General features: G+C 44.7%; 1 protein-coding gene and 1 pseudogene across 2 annotated transcripts in view; both read right to left on the minus strand.

The window, feature by feature from the left end:
• LOC140739977 (beta-1,3-galactosyl-O-glycosyl-glycoprotein beta-1,6-N-acetylglucosaminyltransferase 3-like) overlaps nucleotides 1-20,050 on the minus strand; it is an 85,186-nt gene that overhangs the window by 42,037 nt on the left and 23,099 nt on the right. The gene's annotated exons all lie outside the window — the stretch shown is intronic.
• On the minus strand, nucleotides 4,510-5,461 carry LOC140740332 (sin3 histone deacetylase corepressor complex component SDS3 pseudogene; annotated as a pseudogene).

A 20,050-nucleotide genomic window follows, 5' to 3' on the forward strand; every position in this document is an offset into this window, starting at 1 on the left:
GGTGTGGCCTTTTATATATTGGTGAGACCTGACGCAGACTGGGAGACCGTTTCGCTGAACACCTACACTCTGTCTGCCAGAGAAAGCAGGATCTCCCAGTGGCCACACATTTTAATTCCATGTCCCATTCCCATTCTGATATGTCTATCCGTGGCCTCCGCTACTGTCAAGATGAAGCCACACTCAGGTTGGAGGAACAACACCTTATATTCCGTCTGGGTAGCCTCCAACCTGATGGCATGAACATTGATTTCTCTAACTTCCGTTAATGCCCCCCTCCCCTTCTTACCCCATCCCTTATTTATTTATTTTCCCCCTTCCCCCCTCCTTTTTCTCTCTCTGCCCCTCTCACAATCACTCTTTGCCTGTTCTCCATCTCCCTCTGGTGCTCCCCTCCCCCTTTCTTTCTCCCGAGGCCTCCCGTCCCATGATCCTTTCCCTTCTTCCAGCTCTGTATCCCTTTTGCCAATCACCTTTCCAGCTCTTACCTTCACCTCACCCCCTCCTGTCTTCTCCTATCATTTCAGATTTCCCCCTTCCCCTCCTACTTTCAAATCTCTTACTACCTTTCCTTTCAGTTAGTCCTGACGAAGGGTCTTGGCCCAAAATGTTGACTGTACTTCCTCCTATAGATGCTGCCTGGCCTGCTGCGTTGCACCAGCGTTTTGTGTGTGTTACTCTGGGAGATCTGCTGTGTCTCAGATAGGGGATCCACCATCTAACAGATAGAGGGGCACCCAGAAACCATTCATACAGCACACTTATGCATGCCCACAAGTTTCACATGGAAAAAAATTCAGGACATCAAAGCAAAGAGCAAAAAAGCCTTAATCAAATGGTTGAATTCTAATGTGGTTGGAAAGGCTGAAAGATTTAGGGAAAGTAGTTGAACTTCAATGCTTCAGTTTGACACAAGAAAGCTAATGTTGAAAGGAAGTAACTGGGTGAGGAATGAGAGGACATATGTAGCCGCAAGCAAAGTTAGCCTCAGCATTCGCTCCAGGCAGAAATCAACCCAGATTTTCATTCCTGGCTGCTATACGTAGATCCAGATTTAGGCATTGCTCACACGTCGAGGAGATACAGGGGATTTAGTTCCTACACCATCAGGTTCAGAAACAATTATTACTGTTCAACCACCAGGCTCCTGAACTAGATAGATAGATAGATACTTTATTCATCCCCATGGGGAAATTCAACTTTTTTCCAATGTCCCATACACTTGTTGTAGCAAAACTAATTACATACAATACTTAACTCAGTAAAAAAATATGATATGCATCTAAATCACTATCTCAAAAAGCATTAATAATAGCTTTTAAAAAGTTCTTAAGTCCTGGCGGTTGAATTGTAAAGCCTAATGGCATTGGGGAGTATTGACCTCTTCATCCTGTCTGAGGAGCATTGCATCGATAGTAACCTGTCGCTGAAACTGCTTCTCTGTCTCTGGATGGTGCTATGTAGAGGATGTTCAGAGTTTTCCATAATTGCCCGTAGCCTACTCAGCGCCCTTCGCTCAGCTACCGATGTTAAACTCTCCAGTACTTTGCCCACGACAGAGCCCGCCTTCCTTACCAGCTTATTAAGACGTGAGGCGTCCCTCTTCTTAATGCTTCCTCCCCAACACGCCACCACAAAGAAGAGGGCGCTCTCCACAACTGACCTATAGAACATTTTCAGCATCTCACTACAGACATTGAATGACGCCAACCTTCTAAGGAAGTACAGTCGACTCTGTGCCTTCCTGCACAAGGCATCTGTGTTGGCAGTCCAGTCTAGCTTCTCGTCTAACTGTACTCCCAGATACTTGTAGGTCTTAACCTGCTCCACACATTCTCCATTAATGATCTCAACTCTGAGCTGATTCCACAGTCTATGGACTCACTTTCAGGGGATTGTAGAACTCATGCTCTCAGTACAGTATTCAGTTATTCATCTATCTGTTTGTTAGTTTATTTATTTATTTATTGTCTCTTCATTTATTTATTCATTCATTCGTTCATTTAGTCACCTGCTTATTTATCTATTTGTACATTTATTTATCTATTTCTTTCTTTACTCATTTATTTATTTACATATTATCTATCTATCTATCTATATATATACACACATATATCTATCTATCTATCTATCTATCTATCTATCTATCTATCTATCTATCTATCTATTAATTAATTAATCAATCAATTTATTTATTTATTTATTTATATCTACAGTTTCTCCTTTTCCACACAGGTTGTTTGTCAGTCTTTGTGTGCAATTTTACAGATCCATTGTATTTGTTCGTTCTACTGTGAATACCTGCAGGTAATTGAATCTCAGGGTAGTATATGGTGACAGAGACATACTCCTTTAATAAACGTACATTAAACATTTAACGGTGCTGGTATCTGAGTAAGAACAGAACTATATCTGTCTTACTGCCCTCCCACCCCGGCAACAGCTGGAAAACATTACGGAAAAGAACACTGGTGTGAGACCCTGTCTGGATATTCAAGCGGGATGCAGATCTCAGTTCCAGATTCATTGAAGTCAGTTGCAGACCCCCCAATGCAGGTATTGGTGAGCATCATCTGTTTCGTTCAGGCGCTGCACTTAGGGGAGCAGAATTCTTAAAACACAAATTATCGACTTCATTTTCTGATTTTTCTCCTCACTATACATCTAGAACTTCGATTATGAAGCAAGCGTTTATTATTATGCTTTTAGAAAATTTGCTAACACCGGGCCTTTGTATGAACATTTGTAATACATTTTGCAAAGCCTTTTGAAACGTATGCAGGACACGACACATTCCAGCTGGGCCTTTGGCATTGACATGCAATATGCAGACAGCATGATGCTACCACGTCAGTGTTACAGGACCAGTCTCGGAATGCACATGTGAGTCATTGCACACGACTTATCCATGACCTTTTCCGAAAAACTCTGAGCCAGGAGAGGACCCCAGTCTGGCTGCCCAACAGCTGCCTGTTTGAATTTGAAATGGTGCACTTTTCTTCTTAATATTTGAATGCTATCCCATAGATAAGTCTGACTTTGCACTGAATACACTGCTCACTTCCCCAATCTCGCTCTCACTTTTTTAAATTAATCTTACAATAACCAATAATTTACCTCATTGATGTTCCTACCCCCCCCCCCCCACCCCACACCTCCCATTTTTTCCCATCCTCTCCTGAAACTACCATTTTTCAGGGAGTTCCAGCTTGTTCAAAGAACCTTTGTTAAGTCTGAGGTGTTTCAATTTTTATTTCATAAGTATTCATTAAAATATATATACAGTATAGGAAATATACTACAATCAGTACACACCTTTCTTTACCCTCATTGTGTCATAAAACTGTAGGGTTCTGTAATTGATGGAAATGTACATAATTCACAGCCCCCGGCATTGAGCTGAGGTTCACTTTAAGAGGCCGGTCTGACGTGATGATGTAATTACAAGAAATACTGTTACCCGCACTTTTATGTTCAGTGATGGAGTACAATTAATGAGTTGTTATGGTTTTTATTAAACATAAAACACCTCACCCTATTTTATTTGTTAAAATCTACATTGGTGACCCCTCATGCTCTCGGATGATTCCAGAGTTATTGAACATGTTGGCTAAAGCAGTCGCTTTGAAACTGCCGGAGTTTTGGGAGCAGAGTGCCATTGCTTGGTTTGTTGAAGCTGAGACCCAATTTGCGCTGTGAAAAATCACCACTGACAACAGCAAAATTTCTATATGGTAGCATCGCTCAGCAACTCTATGCCTGTGAGAGTGGTGAGTCTGCTAGAACATCCGACTGAATGTGATAAATATCGATCTCTGAAAACTCACTTTTTACAGACTTCTGGACTTTTGGAGTCTGAGCGCACCAAACAACTGGTCTCCGTGTCCAGTCTCGGCGATGCTAGGCCTTCGGACCTGAGGATCATGTTGTGTTTGCGACCTGGCTACACAACAATGCTATTAATAAAAACACTGGAGACGGGAGCTAAGCTTCATGGTTCTTTACTGGCAGAATCCAAACTTAAAACACACGTACAGATCAATACACGCCTAATAGTGCATGCTCAATATGCGCCTAATAGCGCATTCAACAACGTGTTACTAAAACATAAAGTAGTCCCTTATTATACTGTAGGCCATACGGTACACTCCTCCTCTTTTAATTTAATAGTGCATCAACTGTTTTTTTTACTTTGGTACAATGCTAAACATATACATTTACCCTTAACATACAAATGCCCACCATTTGTTACTTAGTAACTTAATAATATTAAATTATAACAAAGTAATGTAGTAATATCAAATTATAATAAACCTTTTTTTTTTACTTTTGGTCTAAGACCCATTTATAATTCAAGTCGGTGGGGGGGGGGGGTCATCTCTGCCTCTCCAGGTAACGTCTGTCAATAACTTGTTTGTTTTAATACAGATTTCCATATAAAGGTCATGAAAAGTTGACCTCTGAGCACAGGGAGTTAAAAAGATGTGCGCCTCCAACTTGCTAAGAGTTCTAGGTGGCAGATTGCCTCCGTATAATGAAGACTCCTCTGTGCAGCTGTCCTAGATATATACACATCTCTGTGCTGTCACTTGCCTTCCTTACCCATATCTCATTTGATCCAACTGAGCTAATTACACAGCCAATCTTCGTATCCTCCTTAGATTCCAAATAGATAGCCTGACCTTTATGATGCCATCTCTTATCGTCATATAACTTTCCATCTTCCACTCGTGCTTCATATCTTTGTGCTGGCGATTCAGCAGGAGTGCTGGGAAGATGCTCAGGAGAAGACAGAGATGCTGGTCTTTTTGGAGATTTGAGCTTATTGAGAGTTTGCAGAACTTCCATTATCTGTTCATCTGTTAACAAGTAATTTAACAGCACAGGTGCAGGTTTTTGTCTTTTGTTTGTCATTGGAACAGGGTCATTAGGTCTCCTCTTTAGTTTTCTAGTCATTATTTACCTCCATAGAATCTCCTGTGAGTTCCATTGTTAGCCTCTCATTCTCAATAATCTTTTTCTTTTCTTCTAACTCAATCTTTTTATCTTCAAATTCCTTCACTGCTGCTTTCTTCTCTTTAATATAATTCCTTTCCACTTGTTCTGTCTCCAGTTGCAGAACAAACTCTGTATTTCATATTCCTTCCTTATATTGTTGATCTAATTTCTTCCTCCTTTTCTGATACTCCTGCAGAGTGCCTTCCTGTAACTGCTGTAGCTGTCTTGAGAGATGTCAATTTCTCCTGGTACATCTGCTCTTTTACTTCCAGGTAGTCTTCGTCATCCTGCTTATTGGCAATATCTGTCTCCCTTGCATCCTCTGTATCTTCATCCACGTCACAGCCACGGATACAGCATTCATCCTCATCGTCGACGCTGTCTAGCTCCTCCTTGTCATTGTCATAGTCAACAATGGGTGAGAGGAGAGCTGCGGGCATCTTCCCTGCCGAGCTGCCCTCTTTTGCTGACACACCTAGTGCCTTGATGGTGTGCCAATCCAACTGGATTTTCCTGAGCCATTCACGTCCCAGTAATGGTGGTCCTCCATTTTTCAGTACATAGAGGTCCAGCTGCTGTGTTTTGTCTCCGTAAGTCACTGTCACTTTAATTTTACCTTCAGGACGCACTTTCTGTCTTGTGTAAGTCTTTAACAGTAGTTTAGTTCATTTCAGAGGTATGTGAGAAAACAGTCATTTGTAATCGTGTACAGAGATCACTGTTAATGCTGAGCCTGTGTCCAACTCCATTTTCAGTCTCACGCCAGCCATTTGTGGAGAGATCCATATTACTCTTCGATCATCTGTTTCTTTCACGCTGTGAAGTTGCAGACAAGACAATTCACTTTCGTCTGAATCATTTTCATCAGAATTGCTTTCTTCCATTTTGTGTACATTGTTGTGTTTTCCTTTCTGGGGTTTCTTGTTTCCCTGTATTTTGTCCTTTTTCTGCTGTTGACTAGCTTTGCATACTCTGCCAATGTGACCCTGTTTGCCACAGTTTCTGCATTCTTTGCCTTTAAACCAACAGTTATCAGGGTCATGTGACATGTTCCTACAACAGTAACATTTCTTTCCTTCATTTCTGCTCAGGAACATTTTATTTGTAGCATATCTCAGAGATTTTTGTTGTATCTCTGAAGCACCCCGTGCTGTTGTTTTGCAATGTTGATATTGCAATGTTCTGTGCCTTCTCTAATGTAAGGTCATTTCACCCAGGAGCTTCTTCTGTGTGGTTTCACAGTGCATGCCACACACTAAACTGTCCCTCAATGCGTCTGATAGACCAGCTCCAAATTGACAATGTTCTGATAATTTGCGCAATTCAGCACAATATTCAGAAATGCTTTCATTTTTTCTCTGATTCCATTCGTGAAATTTAAATCTTTCAGCAATGACCAGTGGTTTTGGATTTAAATGCTGTTGGAGAGTGTCTACTACTTGCTTGAACATTTTGTCAGCTGGCTTTTCAGGGGTTAACAAGCTCTGTAGCACCCCATATGTTTTTGCTCCCATAATACTGAGTAAGATGCTGGCTTTCTTTGTCTAGATGTGTGTGTCGCTTCTTTTTATCTCCCTTCTGGGGCAGGCAGACCCTCAGCCCCTGGGGGTCAGCACCAGCTGTGGTCTTGCCTGGACATGCTGCGGCTCCGACTGTGTCTCTTGGTCTCCCGACGTTCCCGACCCCGGCTGTGCCCCTGCTTCCTTTCAGACTCGTGGCCTCGCTCTGCCTCCTTCTCCCGCTCCTTGGCTCGTTCCTTGTGCTCTTCTTCCAAGTGTCATTATCAATTAAAGCACAGAGTTCCGGTACGATGTAGGTTCATTAACCTCATTGCCAATTTGTTGTGTATGTGGCCAGGTTACACAACAATGCTATTAATGAAAGCGCTGGAGACGGGAGCTAAGTTTCATGGTTCTTTGCTGGCAGAATCCGAACTTAACACACACGTACAGATCAATACACGCCTAATAGCACATGCTCAATATGCGCCTAATAGCGCATTCAACAACGTGTTTCTAAAACATAAAGTAGTCCCTTATTATACTGTAGGCCATACGGTACAGATCACATGCTGTGTCTCCTGCGAAATCACCATCCCTGTTTGATCATGAAGCAAATGCCTGATCAAGTTTGCATAGCTCTCACTAATGCACCCATGGAGGACCATAGAGAGCTTGCTAAAATGGCCAATAGTTTACATGGAGCTCAGCAGCAGTACATCATTCCTCCTCCTTTCTCTACCTCGATAAGCTTGGTCAGCAAGACTCCCAACGTTAGGATGCCCGCGGCTGCAAAACCGATTATGCCCAGCCTGTACTTTTACCATGCTTGCTTTGGTATGAAAACTAGGAAGCGCCAATCGCCTCGCAGCTTCAACAGTGGCAGCGCATCGGGACATCAGAGGTCTGTGAACACCGTGGGTTCCAACTGCCCGGGTTGTCTACTGTTCATTACCCCTTCAGGAGACGCTTCCTGTGTGACGGGTGCTCACTTGAGGGTGCGGCCGGCATCTCCTATCGATGAGAAGGCTAAGAATGACAAAGCCCTGCTGGAGGCCACCACACGCAGCAGAATCCAGACTCATGGGACATGACGGGTGATGCTCTGCTTCAGTCAGCGACATTACAGATGGGACGTTGTCCTGGATAAAGTGAATAGACCTGTGCTCGGTGCAGATTTCCTGCATGCCCAAGGACTGTTAGTTGATCTTAAGAACTGCTGTCTTGTGCATGTGAAGGACTTTGGGTCGTTACCCTCACCCCCAGTCAGTTCCTCACAACGACCCAGTCAAACGCATGCATATTAGTTTACTTGACTGCTGGGCAAACTCCCAAACCTCACCAAGCCCACAGTCTCCAGTCACAAAAAAGTGGGACTGAGCATTGCATTTCCACAATGGACCTGCCAGTCCACGCCCGCGTGCTTAGACCCAGAACATCTGGCAACTGTGAAGGCTGAGTTTGCCTACGTGGAAGGACTTGATATTGTATGCTCATTGAATAGGCCCTGGGCTTCGGCACTCCATATGGTCCCCAAGTCTGATGGGGGTTGCCACCCATGTTACCAATGCCTGAACGAGGCCTCCACCCCCGATCGTTACCAGGTCACACACAACCAAAACTTCTCAGTACGTTTAGCTGCAAAGTTAATATTTTCCAAAATCAACTTAGTTAGGGGCCACCATCAGGCGCCTGTGTGTTCGGAGGACATTCCCAAAATGGCTGTGATAATCCTGTTTGTCCTCTCTGAGCTTCTGCGTGTGCTGTTTGGGCTGAAAAATGCAGCACCGACTTTCCAACGGCTGATGAACTCTGTGTCAAAAGACTTACCTCTTCTTTTTTGTTTACCTCGCCAATGCATCCAAATCTGAACATGCATCTCATCTCCACGCACCTTTTGAGCACTTAAGCCTACATGTGTTGTTTATTAACTCTGCTAAATGCCAGTTTGGGTTGCCAACCATTGATATTCTCGGCCATCGCATCTCTGCAGAAGATGCAAAACCCCTATAATCAAAATTAGCCACTATTACAGAATTCCCACGGCCACTGTCTACTAAAAAACTACAGGAGTTTTAAGGTAAGGTGAATTTTTATCGCTGTTTCATTCCACGTGCTGCTGAACTTATGTTCCCCTTGTATTGTATACTTAAAAGCAATACTCCTGATCGCGACAAGAACATTTGATGATAGCAAACAAGCTCTTTCCAATGCGACCCTACTGGCACACCCACTCCCCACCGCATTATTAGCCATTGCTACTGATGACTATGCTGTGGGTGCTGTGCACAAACAGTTGATCAGAGGGTGTAGCAGCTTTCTTCAACCGGCAGCTCCTTCTCCCAAAAGGAAGCACAGCATGTTTGACTGTGAGCTTCTCTGTCTCTGTTTGGCTGTATACCATTTTTGGTTTCTTCTGGAGGGTTGCCAGTGTTCATTGACCACAAATCCCTCATGCCCATGATGGCCAAAATATCATTCCCTTGGTCTGCACGGCAGCAATGCCAACTGGCCTACATATCAGAATTCACAACTGATATATAACATATCAAGGGGAAAAGTAATCCCATGGCTGATTGCCTCTCATGGCCAGCGTTGAGGTCATATTCATAGGGGTTGACTATGCCAGCATGGCAGCCAACCAAGAGGCCCAGAGGCCCAGGCTTACTGAACAGCAGTCACGGGCTTGTGGTTAGCTGACCTTAAGTTCAGGGAAGCTGTGGTTTCTCTCCTGTGTGATATCGTAACCGGTGGCCCTTGCCCCATAGTGCCTGCAGACTGGAGGTGGACTGCTTTTGACTCCAAAAGGAGCCTCTTACATCTGGGTCAGGAGGCCTCACAAAAGCTGGTTGCACTAAAGTTTGCATGGCACAACCTTAGAAAGGACGGGCATGATTGGACCACAGCCTGCTTGGAGTGCCAACAGGCAAAAATTAACCGTAATGTTCAGGCACCATTGGCATCTTTTTAGGTCCTTGAGTGACTGTTTGACCATATCAATGTGGACCTTGTTGGTCCTCTTCCCCCTTCCTGCAGTTTCATATATCTTCTTACTATGGTAGACCGTGCCAGCAGATGTCGGGAGATCATCACTGCAGCATCAACCACAGCCGCAGATGTGGCTTAGGCGTTCATCAGCACCAGAGTTGCTTAGTTTGGTAACCCATCTGATGCTGCTTCTGTCCACGGTCCCCAATTCATTTCAGACCTCTGGGCTGTGATGGCTCAGAATCTCAGTGTTAGGCTACATCACAGCATGGTGTATCACCCGCAGTCCAATGGCCTATGTGAGCCGTTTCTGCGCTCCTTAAAGGCTGCTCTGAGGGCTCCTTGAAGGATGACCTGCAGTCGCCCGCAACTGAGTTGGTATACAGGTAGCCGTTATGAGTTCCAGGTGATTTTATTCCCAACTCCACGACTGCTTGGTTGGCCTCTCCATAGCTTTCTCCATGGCCTCCTCAGTAAATTCAATTCCATTTTACCCATTCCTACATCCCATCATGGTGTACAGCACTCTTGGGTACCTGTTGACCTATATTCTGCCTCGTTTGTGTTCATCCGCCATGATGCACAACAATATCCCCTTGAGCTCCCTTACGATGGCCCATTCCACATTTTGGAATGGGGAGAAATGACTTTTATCGTGGATAAGAAGGGTGAACCTGAATGTGTCTCAATAGATTGCCTTAAACCGGCCCTTGTAGATTTGGAGGATTCCGCTACTGTGCCCCTGCCATCATGACATGACCGTGAGCACGTCAACACAGCCCTGGATGAGCCAGAGGCATCTGCTTTCCTCCACCAACGGAGCACAGGACCTGAGATCCAGACAGGCTCACAATGCCGGTTACAATAAATGCGGGGGTGGGAGGGGGCGGTGTAGGGTCAGGTAATTGGTGGAGACATACATAATTCACAACCACCGACATTAAGTTGGGGTTTACTTAAAGAGGCTGGCCTGATGTGATGACGTAATTACATGAAGTACTGTTACTGCACGTTTGTGTTCAATGCTTGGAGTAGAATAAATGAGTTGTTACGGTTTTTCTTAAACATAAAGTGACTCACACCATTTTATTTGTGAAACTCTACAAAACTAATACATATTCTTATGAAGCATCACTTCTACTCATGTCCGCCTTTAAACAATATACCCCTGAAGTGTCTGAGATACTACGTATGCAGGGCCAACAGAGACGCCCCATGGGATCCAGTGCCTCTGTGTCTGGTGGGGACAGGGGTCCCTCTCCTCCACAATAGCTGTACTGAGCATTGGTGCATTCTCCAGCTAGCATTGTGCCTGTTGGCACCGTTTGTTTACGGACACTTCACATGCAAGTCCAGGCTTGGAGTAGCATCAGGCTATTCAACAGCAGAGGGCATCAGTGCTCATTTCAGTCCTGGCATCATCTAACATCCGCACAGAACAACCACGGGGATGGTAGGACAGTGATCAGAAAGAGCTGCTCATCAAAATTAATCCATCATGGTGATCTGAAGCTACTGATCAGGCAGCAGTGAAGGAAATGGGAAACAGTGAGCAATCATGAAATGCGTCTTCACTTCTCTCACCTAAGAATGCTAAGACTGGCTGAATTCCGTCCATCCCTCTTCCCCCATCGAACCTAGCTGAAATTACTATGGGTGCATGTAGTAACAAGCTCTCCCAGCCAGACTGCAAATGAATGAATCATTGCCCTACCAATCAAATATGAAGAGAAACTGCTGTAGTTTCTGATTATACAGACTGAGTAATTTGTTTATCTTGGCCAAACAGCAGATTGTTTTCTGGGGGTAATACGTCCCATACACCCTCCAATTAACTGACAAATGCAGTGTTTTCGATAAATATTTGGAACTGTGAAATTATGCATTTGGTGATTGAACCAGAGCTGAGTGCACTGTTATCAGTGTCATGAGGGATTTAGCTGTTCAGAATTTCTCCAATCCCGAACTTTAAAATTATTTATTAATCATATTCCTTATTATTTTATTGCTTATTTATGAGATGTGGAAATTGCTGGCATTTGAACTCCAATTGATCTTAAGAAGATGAGGCCAGCTACCTTCTTGAACCATTGTAGATCTCTAATGACATTGGGTGAGAAGTTGCAATACCATTGGCCAATGATGCAACAATCACAGAAAGCCAATATCTTTCCATATCAGGATGATACATTACTTGCAGGGAACCTGCTGATGTTTGTGTTTCTCTGCGCTATCCTTGTTCGTTTTGGTGACAGGGTTTGGAGATGACGTTAACCTAGCCTGGCAATAACTCATTGTAAACGATATGCACTGCTGCCGCTGTGCAGTGGAAGAGGACTTGAATGTACGGAGTGGTCAGGGAGGTGCAAGTCGAGCAGAATACTTTGTCCTGGGTGGCGTTGAGCTTCCCGAAAGTTATTGGAGCTACACTCACCCATGCAATGCTGACTATTCAATTATTTTTCTGACTTACGCCGTGCAGATTGCGGAAAGACTTTGGATTGTCAGGAAGTGACTCACTTGCCACAAAGATTCTTTCAAATTTCTACAGATGTACCATGGAGAACATTCTGGTTGGTTGCATCAAAGGCAGACCTACGTCGAGTTCACTGCTGACTAACAATTTCTGCGACGCCGCTGGTTGCAAACTGTATCGGTCCCTGCCATTCCTCTGGATTTGTCGGCTGCATGGAGAGGGGGCGCCTGCTGCGTGGGCCACAGCTTGCTCTCATATCTGGCTTTCATATTGTCTTGAATACGATTCAAGAATTTAAGCTGCAGGAGTTCGTGCTGAGGGATGCACTGAAACTCGCAGCAACTATGCTAGTGGCTCTGTGGAGGGCGAGGACCACAGTCATTCAGCATTGCACTTGCTGTTGTGGTCAGATTAATTGTGCAGTTGGTTTAGCTGATCTTCTGGCTGTGGAAACACTAAGGAAATGCAAGGGTAGATGTATCAAAGCTCTGTTATTCAAGTTGGCCTCCTGTAGTGTGCAAATGCTCAATAAGGCGCTGCAGTAGCATAGCGGTTAGCGCGGCACTATTACACCTCAGGGTGTAGGAGTTCTGAGTTCAACTCCAGCAGCGTGTGTAAAGAGCTTGTACGTTCACCCAGTGACTTCATGCGTTCGCTCTGGATGTACTGGTTTCATCCCACAGACCAAAGACATCCCAATTAGTAGGTTCATTGGTCATTGTAAATTGTCCTGTGATTGTAGGCCCTCTGTTGATTGGGGGCAACCAGGAGTTGTAGCTGTCTACACAAGCCAATATGATAGCCAGACATGAGAGCAAGCTGTGGCGCACACAGCAGGCTCCCCCTCTTCACACAGCTGATGAATCCAAAGGAATGGCAGAAACCCATACAATTTTCAACCAGCGGCGTCACAGGAATTGTTAGTCAGCATTGAACTCAACATAAGTCTGCCTTTGAGGCAACCAGCCGGAATGTTTTCCAGGGTACATCTGTAGAAATGTTCAAGAATCTTTGGTGACATACCAATTCCCCTCAGATTCCGAATGAAGTATAGCCATTGGCATGCCTTTGTTGTGGCTGCATCAGTATGCTGAGCCTCTGACGTGTTGGCATTCAGGAATTTGAAACTCTCACCCCTCCCACCTCTGACCCCCCCCCCCTTTGAGGGCTGGTATATATGTAACTCCCGGTTCGACTAGCGACTGAGTGTAACCTTACAGCGCATTACACTTCCCCCCACCCCACCATATTTAGTCATCTCCTCATGATGTTGAGATAATTCACCAACCCTTCCTGCAAAACACAAAGTCCAATCCAGCTGTAATCGGCATTGACATAGCTCCCCAACACTGTAGGGGTCAGATTCTGTTCCCCTGGTGCTAAGTAGGCCAGCCTATCTGATGGTCTACTAATTCTCTGAAACTTCTGCAGCCCCTCACCTACCTCTCCAGGCTCAGACACTACTGGGGATACTTCCGGTCTACCTGGTGAGGCCTCCCCGACCAATCACTCATGCCCACCTGCAACTCAGACCCCTCTGTCCCATGGCCAAGCCCGCTTCATCCCGCTACAACCCTAGCTATCCACAGATAGCCGCCCCCCCCCCCCCAATACACCTGACTCAGCAGTCAACTTTCCCCTGTTTTCCAATAGTTTCTACCCAGCTTGTCTCACTGAGACGCTAGACATAATCGTCACCGGGAGCAGATGCGCCAGGGGCATCCCCCCGCTTGAAGGTGACCTCCCTCTTCATAGTGTTCCTGACGATCACTGCCATCCTACTCACCTGTACAACTGAGGGCTTCTGCAATTCGGTCCTCACCAGTACCCCAACAGGAATTCCCAACTCCCTGTTGTGGTCTTCCAGAGCGTCCAATAAGAGGTCCTCCCTCAGGCACTCCGGGAAATTTGGGGGTCCCCATCACTCTCGCTACTTCCTCAGGCCATGCCACCATTGGCTTCGACTGGGTGAACCACGCAGTCCCTCGTCTAAATTTGGTATCTGGCCCAATGCAGCCACGCACCCTCAAAAGCAGCTCGAAACACCGGGTGCATGGACAATGCTCCCAGAAAGCTCTTGCCAGCATCCTTGCAGGCCCCCATGAGCCTCCTCACAAGAGGGATGTTGGTCCCCACCAAATCTGAAACACCGCCCTTCTCAACAGGGCCCAGACAAGCCAGCACTAATATATCAAGGACCTCAAACACTCTCACATCGGCTTCTGAGAACTCCAGCTTCACTGACAAATAACTATCGTATAGATAATCACTAGCACTAAGCTCCCAGGTCTCTAGTGCCCTGAATGGGGTCAAGGGTAAATACTTCAGATACCGGTTGTACAACAACGTGACCTGTGACCCACTGTCGAGTATGGCTTTAGCATAAATTCCTCTATCTGTAGTGACACACTGGAGCATGGTCCCACTAAGCCTTCAGGAAAAGGGCCTTTCGCTTTTGGGAGTTCCTTGGTATATTGCTGGGAATGTGTTTCCCCAGAGACATCAGGCCGTTCCCTCACTGGGGCTCCTCTAAGTTTTCCCAACGACCCTCTCTGCTTAGCTATCTGCAGGCTCACTTTCGCTCTGGCATGACACCTGCTGCCAGCAGCCTTCCACATTGTTCGTCCCCTCGGGGAATCTGCCCCCCATCAGCTCCATCATGTGGGGGGGGGGGGTCACACCCCCTGATAACAGCCGACATATCTCCATTCTGAACTCTGCCACAATCTCCTCTACCACTCCCCAGGGTAGGCTATCCATGGTCACTTCACCGCAGGGGACCACTACCGAGGACTGTACCCTGCTGATGGAGGCCTCTCGCGCCTCCGATGCATTCTCCTCTTCCTGTAACCTCTCTGATCAGCTCAACAAAAGATGGAGGGGAGCACGTTTTACGAGACTGTCAGAGACCCCAAGCAATCAGGTCCTGGGACTGGGCGCCACTGGCTATCTGGTCCACTCCTCAAGTCCAGCACACTGAACCACTTTGCACCGCTCTGGGAGGTCAGCGCGTCTTCAATCCTCGTGACCGTATACTGGTCAGGGACGGTGCGCCTCTTCAGAGTCCTACAGTCCACACACAACTGTACCTTCCCATTCTTCTTTCGGGCCACTACTATTGGGGACTCATAGGGGCTTCGTGACTCAGTGATGATCCCAGCTTCCTTCAACTTCCTTCCACAAATGTTGCCGAACGTCCTCCAGCTCTGCAGGGGCCAACTTCAGCGACTGCTCTCTAAGCGGGGTGTTCTTGGTCTCCGGGATATTGTGACGAGTGCTCTTGGAACAACCCATATCAAACTCATCAATGGAAAAGACACATTCCACCTTCACATCTTCTCTACCAACCTCCTCTCCCAACCCGCAGGAACCAGAGAGTCCCCGAAGTTGAATGACCCTTGGTTCACCTAGCAGCTTAATCTAGTGGAAGACAGCCCTTGGTCTGGCCAAACTTAAGAAATCTTGTTTGAGTGGATGCTGTGTGATGTGTCCCCTGCTACAAATCAGTACCACAAAATAACAAACAATAAACAATATGCAATTAAACGATTGAGCTTCACCATTGTTAATTTGACTATATGGTTAGTAAAGAAACAAAAAAAAAAGAAGAAAAGGGCCCATTCTCATGAATCAGTCCATTGCACAACATTGGAGCTCACGGTTCAGTCCACTGGTTTCCCGTCAACCTCCTCCGAACGTAGCTAACCCTTGGACTCTTGCTCCAAGTCCACTCCATCCGGCGGTCTACCAACTCTCTCCATTTGTGTCTTCTCTCCTCATCTCTCCCTGGCAAAAGACCACAAGATCCCTGCTCCCAGACCCACAAGAAAGAACAACATATGTCTCATTGGATGGCGCACATTCCAAGCCCTGTTACCTCTAGCAATAACCCAAACATTGCTGCTACAGAGAAACCATTACATTAGCAGTGAAACATTACAGTATGTTACATATGTTCTTCCGACTTCCTTCAGTCATTCTTTGGTCTTACTAACATTGATTGCAAGGTTGTTATTGTGACACCACTTGACCAGCTGAACTACTTCGCTCCTGCATGCCTCGTCGTCACCATCTGAGCTTCTGCCAAATAACAGCGGTGTCATTGGTGAATTTATGGATGGTATCTGAGCTGTCATACAGTCATGAGTGCAGAGAGACTAGAGCAGTGGGCTAAGCATGTCCCTAAGGTGACCCTGTGTTGATTGTCAGTGAGGAGGAGATATTATCACCAATCCATGGTGCGGTCTCCTGATGAGAAAGTCAAGAATTCAGTTGCAGAGGGAGGTACGGGGGAAGTCTACGTTTCAAAGCTTGTTGATTAGTACTGTGGGGATTAAATGGTTATAGCACTGATTAGGATACTTTCCATCAATTTTCTGATGATTGAACATAATAAGTCCTAATATAAGTTTGAGGACTGGACAGTCTTCCATTTAAATATGTTGCAGTCTAAGAGACTCAATATCAAATTCAACAATTTCATCTAACCTTCTTCCATCCATCTGAAAGAAGAACTGAGCTTTTCCCTCTCCTGTGCCATTTCCTACCCTAGTGTGGCATCTCCTGGCCTGTTCCAGCACTACCTTTCTACAAGCCTCATTGACCCAGGATTGGTCTCCCATCCTGATGGTGAAGAACAACCTGACTACGAGCTGGTGATGGTCTACAGCACTGTGTGGATGTCTAGTTTTAAGCTCAAACAAGAGAAAATTTGCAGATGCTGGAAACCCAAGCAACACACACAAAATGCTGGAAGAACTCAGCAGGCCAGGTAGTATCAATGGAAAAAAGTACAGTTGATGTTTCGGGCCGTGTTTTTCAGTGTCAGATTGTCATGAAGTACACATTTGCAAAGGGGTAGGCTTGTGAGAATGCAGTCAAGTAGTTTCATATCTTGTTTATTCAACACTTGCTGAAGGCACAAGAAATCAATTATGCTTTTCAGGATGTTGTGTATTAAGTATTTCAATTATATTTGAGTAATCTTGTATATATGTTGGTTGATTAAGCATTCTTGTTCAGTTAAATAATTAATATGTAAAAATACTTTATTTGTATACATCATCTTGCTTCCATATAATACGTGTGCATCTGGCTTAAAGTAAAAGATGAAAGTAGACCTTCAGTTTGGACTCCCGTGTCTTCCTTTGAATTAAGTTAATGTTTTGAACTTATAAAACATAACACAGGACATTTCCAAATTTCATATTTTTATTTTTATCCAATAAAGGCAGGCCAATCAGCCCTTTGAGTGTATACCAGCTCTCAGAGCATTCTCATCAATCCCGTGGTGACCTTGCTCAGTGGCAGTGGCACAGAAACAGGCCCTTTGGCCGATCATGTACATGCTACCCTGTTTTGCCCAGTTACACTAATACAATTGGTATGCATTAAGACCATATCCTTCTCAGCTTTGAGTATTCAGGTGTCTGTATAAATACTTCTTAAATGTACCAATGGCATTTGATGGCATTTGATTCTACTACCTCCTCTGGCAGTGCATTCCAGGTCTATAGCACAAAATAAGTATTCACTTATAGACAGAGTTCGGGACAATAGGTGATACCTCCAACAGGTTTCCTCACCCCTGCTGGACCAGATATCCTGGAAGTTCATGGGTTTAGTGTCAATGCTAGGGACCTCCAGTGTTATTTTCTTCCTGACAATCCTGTCACATGCAGTTGGCTGATCTTGTTGGCTGAACACGATGAGCCCAGGGATTATGAAGTGGAGGCAAGAATGTTAATTGTAGGGTTTGATTCTGCAGGTACAATACTTTCAGGCTTTTGTTTGATTAGTCTCTGGTACAGCTCTCCAAAATTAGACACTAGCGCCTACGTGCAAGTAAAGAGGACTCTGCAAGGTCAACTGAGATGACTGTAGTTTGTAGAAATCCAGTGCCTAGGCCAATGCCAATCTGGCTTTATCCAATTGCCTGTTCATGCAGTGGTTTGAAAAACCATGAACATCTAAAGCAGGGGTTCCCAACCATTTTTATGCCATGGAGCCTTACAATTAGCCAAGTGGTTCATAGTCCCCAGGTTGGGAACCCCTTTTCAGAAATCAATTCTGAATCATAAGTTATGAGTCAGTCACATGAGTGTAGGTTTGGGGTCATGTATAGGTCCATCTAGGGAAGAATGGGAGATTTCCATCTCTAAAGGACATCAGTAAATCAAATTGTTTTCTCCAGTAGTTTCACTGTTGCCAGTATTGTAACTAACTTTAAAAAGAACCCAGATTATTCAACTAAATAAATAATCTAGAAAATCAGTGCTGAAGATTTTAAACCTCCCTTACTGATATTTACTAAAATTAGTTGAAGTTTGGAAGTAGTCTACTTCAACAGTTCCCTATGATAGGCAATGACTTGTCTCCACTCTGGTTCCAGAGTTTCAGAGGCAACAGAAAAATCACAAGGATTCTGCCACAATGAAATATCAGAATATCTCTCTTCATTCCCAAGATATGCAAATAATCTTTGTTTTATAAGCTCTCATCAAGAAGATTGATTTTCAAGGGACAGTATTGCCTTGTTGTGGAAGGACTCTTGGATGTCTGGTTATAATGGGCCTTCTATGATTAGACTATGATCTATTGTAACCAGAACAACAGTGTGCCGGGGTCAGCTAGGGGGAAAGTCTCCCTGTATTATCTTTGTCCTCAAAGTTTAAGTCTCAATATTCTCTACACTCCTGAGGTTAGCTCACTAACTACAAGACCAGTGGGAGACGGTGCAGCAGGAATGATGCATGAAGCTACTCACTGCAAGTGTACTGAAAATCTATATGAGTATTATGAAACTAACTTCTTCCATTACATTTGGTCTTTGTAGCCAAACTGAAAATTGGACATGTCAACTTTAATATTTCTGGTTTGAGAAGTCAAGGACATTGTGACTGGATGCCTACAGTAATGGAACTAAGAATCATGAAGTGAAATCAGTGATGAAAATAATGGAAGGGCTGAGAGAGTAAATATATTGCTACTTAGACTCCCAAGCCATGCAATCATGCAAGCCATTCCATGCAAGTGCAGGAACCATGCAATCAATCACATTATCCAATGAGCAACGCACACAAACTGCCTGAGGAACTCAACAGGCCAGGCAGCATCCTCCAGCATTTATATTTCCAGCATCTGCAGAATCCCTTGTGTCTACATTATCCACTATTATTGAAACTTAAAATAAAATTTGTTTAATGATCAATGTTGAGAAAGGTAAAGTGCATCTACCAACTGAGTAAAATATTAATTTCATGGTTAGGAAATGCTGGCTGAGGAATTCTGCTGTAGTTGAGTGATGCTTTTGGTTGGCTTATGACATGAATATTATGAAAGATCTGACTGCTCTGTCCCATTGAGTACTTCAATATGCAAAAGCCTTTCTGGAAGCCTGATCCAGGTCCACTGTGCTTTTGGCATGCGCAGGCACAGAGGCTGCCAACGTACACAGTGTTATCCAACCACATGCAATGTGGCTTTTGACATCACCTGCACAAACTCTTGGGCACACGTGAGTCCCATGAAGGGTATGGGCCCCTCATGTGGTATTAGGTCCTGGAGAATTGCGCACTGCTTTGCCATTAGCTAAGAGCCAGGTGATCTGCAGCCAGAGATCTTTAAGTCCTTTTCAACATTTCCCCATTTGTCACCAGATATCCACTGCTTTCTCTTTTTGTGTAACTAAAGCAAACCACCTTATTTTTTTTCCCACACTATCTCACACTAAGAAAGGGTTAACATAAACTCGAATTACCACTTTGAAGCAACCCTTAAGAGCGGCTGGTTTCTTAGGGGTGTCGTTTTGACCGGCCATCCGGAATTACAACAGAAACGGAACCTCTGCCTTTGGGCATGATGATGCATTGCATCACACACTGAACATCCTGAACTACGGGTTGGCAAATGTGCATGCGATTGGAAGCCAATATTTTTGGAAAGATATTAGAACACAACAAAAGATTTAGAAACATTAATGAGCAATGAATAGAATGTGTCACACATTTATGCTTTGATTGAGAGCAGTTTAAAACGTTAATCACTTTATCGCTATCATTCTAAGTTGCAGCGGTGGAATGAAGGGAGG

Source organism: Hemitrygon akajei, chromosome 16 (genome assembly GCF_048418815.1).
Source record: "Hemitrygon akajei chromosome 16, sHemAka1.3, whole genome shotgun sequence".
NCBI lineage: Eukaryota > Metazoa > Chordata > Chondrichthyes > Myliobatiformes > Dasyatidae > Hemitrygon > Hemitrygon akajei.